The sequence below is a fragment of the Scyliorhinus canicula genome, chromosome 16 (assembly GCF_902713615.1).
Source record: "Scyliorhinus canicula chromosome 16, sScyCan1.1, whole genome shotgun sequence".
NCBI lineage: Eukaryota > Metazoa > Chordata > Chondrichthyes > Carcharhiniformes > Scyliorhinidae > Scyliorhinus > Scyliorhinus canicula.
The window spans coordinates 91,939,307-91,944,062 of NC_052161.1; positions in this window are offsets into that span (position 1 = coordinate 91,939,307).

Below are 4,756 nucleotides of genomic sequence, written 5' to 3' on the forward strand. Positions count from 1 at the left end.
CTTTCAATCTCTCTCTTTCTTTCTACCTCTCCCCTTCCCTCCATCTTTCCCTCTGTTTTCTCTTAGTTTTATTTTAATTTAGAGTACCCATGTTATGATCAGGCACTAGGCTAATAAATGAATCCGTATACGACAGAACATTTAGTTCAAGACTAGTTATTTAATGTTGAATAAACTGTGGGTAAACTAAACTATTGCTAACCAAACTGTGGATACTTTAACCATGCGACTAACAGCTCCTGTAACTCTCACCAAGACTGGCTCTGTCTGGTTCCAGTGTCCTGTTCCTCTTGCATGACACCTAGCGGTCGGAGGCTATATACACTTGTGACATACACTGCTACATACACTGTTTTATATACACTGTTACTGCATATCATTTCATACCCTTTACTTGAGATTTTTAAAACATACTGCCCATCATTTCTGTAAACAATATGCATGATATGAGTAAGAATGTATTTGATACAATTCACAAATTTTATTGTCCAATCACAGATTCAACCACTCTGGGTTTTTTTTATCTTCCTTGTCAATCTTCTCAAACTTGGTATGCTTGGTGAACCTCCGTTACTACTTTGAACATCTGTCGATGTATCTGATAAGGTAGTGTCACTGTTTTGAATGTCGTTCTGTATATTCAAGTCTGACTCTTCTAATTTTTGTGTTGGTTCAGGTTGATAGAAGTCTTCACTAACACCATTGTCTTGCTGTTCTTGAGCAGGTTTTTTTATTTTCAATCGTGCCCGACGATTTCTTCTCAAAATCTGTCCTTGTTCTGCCATTATCGTGTATGATCTTGGAACTGCCTCTTGTAGTACGTTTCTAGACCGTCCATCAGAATTCTCAATCCTTACAACATCGCTTGGTAACAAAGGTTTAAGATTCCTGGTTGTTCTATCACAGTATACCTTGTTTTTGCTTCTGAGATTCCAGCTTACATCTGAAGTTTTTGTTTTGCCTTGTCTTTGTAGTGAAATGGCAATGTGGTACATAGCTCGCAATTCATCAGTAACTCTGCAGCTGACAAACCACTTAAAGGTGAAGTTCTAGAACTCAATAGAGCTAGATATGGATCAGTTTTGCTGCCCATAGCCTTTTTTAATAGCTGCTTTATTACTCTAACTCCCTTCTCTGCTTTACCATTCGATTGTGGGTATAATGGACTTGAAGTAATGTGTTCAAAATCATATTGCATCGCAAACACTTTTTATTCATGCAATGAAGACATGGACCATTATCACTCACCACAGTTTTAGGTATGCCATGTTTTGCAACGGTCATTTTGGTATGCATTATCACACGGTCATTTTGGTATGCATTGCCGAAGAACTTGACAGAAGGGCTATTTCTTGAAAATTCGAATAATAGTCAACGACTATCAGATATTCCTTGCCATTGAGGTAGAATAAATCCATCCAACTTTTTGCCACGGAGATGGTGGTATTTCAGCTATGTTTATTGGTTCTTTCGCTTGCCGATGCTAAAACTTTTGACACGTTTCACATTTCTTCATCATGTCTTGTGTATCCGTTTTTACACTAGGTCAATACACAGTATCTCTGGCTCTCTGTTTGCACTTCTCAATCCCGAGGTGACCCTCATGAATTCATTTCAGCATATCGCTGCGTAGAGACTGCGGAATCACAATTCTTTCTTGCCTTAATAGTTGTCCATTTACTCCACTTAGCTCAGATCTGATTTCATGATACTTTGTGCATGAATCTTTAGGCCAACCATTGTTAAGGTTTTATATTACCTTCTGCAACACCTCATCTTTTGCTGTTTCTTCGTCAATTTGTTTTGACTTTGCGTCTGATACTGGCAGTGCATCAGTGATCATGTCTATGTGAGCCAGTACATCTTCTCCAGTTGAGCTGACATTGTGTGGCGTTGGAGCTCTGGAGAAAGCATCGGCTACCACTATGTTTCCCAGGTAGGTATATCAACTCAAAGTCGTATCTTTGAAACTTCATCATGAGATGCTGTATTCGTGGAGACATTTTGTTGAGATTCTTTTTAATGATTGCAACCAGTGGCCAATGACCTGTCTCAACAGTAAAAGTGGGTTGGCCATATGGAATTTTTCCAAGCCAACTACTAGTCCTAGGCATTCTTTTTCAATCTGTGCATATCTTCACTCAGACTCCGTCATTGACCGCGAAGCATATGCCACAGGTTTCAAGTTGTTTCCATCTTCTTCCATTTGCCCATCTTCTTCCATCTGCCGTGCGGGCAACATGATAGCACAGTGGTTAGCACAGTTGCTTCACAGCTCCAGGGTCCTAGTTTGGATTCCCAGCTTGGGTCACTGTCTGTGCAACTCTGCCTTGAGACTGTCACGCAATGGTGCTGGAACTCTTCGAGGAGCGTGTATCACCAGTTGAGCATCCTCTCATAATTATATTTTATATGTGAAAGGCAGGACACCAAAGCCATTGAATATTTCCAGAAAGGCCTGTACAATGGACTCCACTGAACCACTGTATGTACTCAGTGCACAGTCAGTGCTATTGACACTTCACACCAATTCCAGTGCCACACATTCTTCATCACCCAATAATGGTTCATGACCTTCAGCAACATATTGAAAACTTCAGCTTGTGCACTTTGTTTTTTACTTGCATGTATAATTCCCTCATACCCAAAGTGTCAATCTTCTTACCATTGTAGTCTTTAAGTAAGACCGGCTAATTTTGAATTCTCGGCTTTAGCTGCTTGGTCTTAACATAACTTATATTGTCCCTGGTTACTGCTGCAATATCACTTTCAGCACTCCTTCTACTTGTGGGCAGCATTTTATTTGGTATGGCTTCATTTCCTGTGTCTTCATCCGACACCAGGCCAACAAAAAATGTGTCACTTAAATTAATGTCGGCAAGCATTTTAATCAACTGCCCTGTATCAATTTTCTAATTCGACAATGTTTCGCAAAGTTATTCCTCCCTTTGCACTTTGCACATATTTTGCCAAAGGCTGAACATTGCCTTAGTAGGTGCTTATAACCACATTGTTTACATGTAATAGCTGTATGTTCTGACCGTTTAGAATGGCTGCTGAGACCACGTTTCTTTTCTAAGTGCATCACAACACCAATGGTGACTGCATCACTTGCAATTTTCATGCCAAAGCTTCTTGTGTTAAACATATTAACTTGTCGTGTAGCTAGTTCACTAGCCTGGCAAATATTTACGGCATCTTCTAATTGGAGCTCCTTTTCCCATAAAAGACGTTCTTGTACCTTAGTATCGTGCAATCCAAAAACAATTTGATCACTTATCGTGGAGGATTTCAGAATTGCGACGTTGCATGTCTGTGCTTTCAGCTTAACATCAGTGAGAAAACTATCGAATGGTTTGCCAGTCTTCTGCGTGCACATTCAAAAAATGTACCTTTCATATGTTTCATCTTTTTTTAGGTGTACAATGCCCTTCAAATATTTTGATCACAGCATCAAATTTCTTACTGTCTTCCTCTTGCTCATATGCAAATGTTTTATATATTTCAATCGCCTACTGGCCTGCTGTGGTGAGCAATAAGGCAACTTTTCTCTCATTCGACTGTGCCTGCAAGCCAATAGCTGAGACAGACAGTGTGAAGTGCTACTTAAACACACAAAAAATTCCATCCACATTACCAGTAAGTTGAAGCTGTTTTGGAGCTTTTAGATGTTCCAGTTGAAGAATCACATTTTTCTTGTTGCAATGTTTCATCTTTGACGACTGTGTCGTTCAAACCACACCTAGTACCATGTTATGATCATGTACTATGATAATAAATGAATCAGTGTACGACAGAACATCTAGTTCAAGACTAGTTATTTAATGTTGAATACACTGTGGGTAGACTAAACTATTGCTAACCAAACCGTGGATCTTTTAACCATGCTACTAACAGCTCCTGTAACTCTCATCAAGACTGACTCTGTCCAGTTCCAGTGTCCTGTTCCTCTGCCATGCCACCTCGGGTTGGAGGCTATATACACTGTTATATACACTGTTATTGCATATCATTACGCCCAATTATTATTTTTTTCAATTAAGGGCAATTTAGTGTGGCCAATCCACCTACCCTGCACATCTTTGGGTTGTGGGGGTGAGATCACAGAGACACGGGGAGAATGTGCAAACTCCACACTAACAGTGACCTGGAGCCAGGAGCGAACCCGGTCTTCAGCGTCGTTGGCAGCGGTACTAATCACTGTGCCACCATGCAACCCTTCTCTTTGTTGATGTCTCTGTGCCTGTTTGCTCCTTTACCTCTCTCTACCTTCCTCATTACTCCTCTTCCTGTCTGTCTGCCTTTCTCTCTCTCTCTCTGTCTTGCTACCTCTCTGTCTCAAACCATTGTCTCCATTTTCCTTTTTTAAAATATTTTTATTCTCCTCCTTTTCCACAATTTTTCTCCCGAATTCACACCCATCAACAACAACCAATAACCAACAATAAATATCTCAAACCCCATAATAATAACAAGAATCCCATCCTCCCACCATGCCCAGACATCAGCCCGCATGTTAACATAAACAAATGACAAAAAAGGAATCAGGGATTACCCTTAGCCATCTTGAACATACACAGCCCCCCTCCCACCAACCCACCCACCCATCCCCCCACAACTAATGTTCGATGTTATCCAGTTCTTGAAAGTGCATAATAAATAGTGCCCATGACTTGTACAACCCCTCCGAGCTTCCCCACAGTTCAAACTTAACCTTCTCAAGGGTCAAGTAGTCCAACAAGTCCCCTCGCCATGC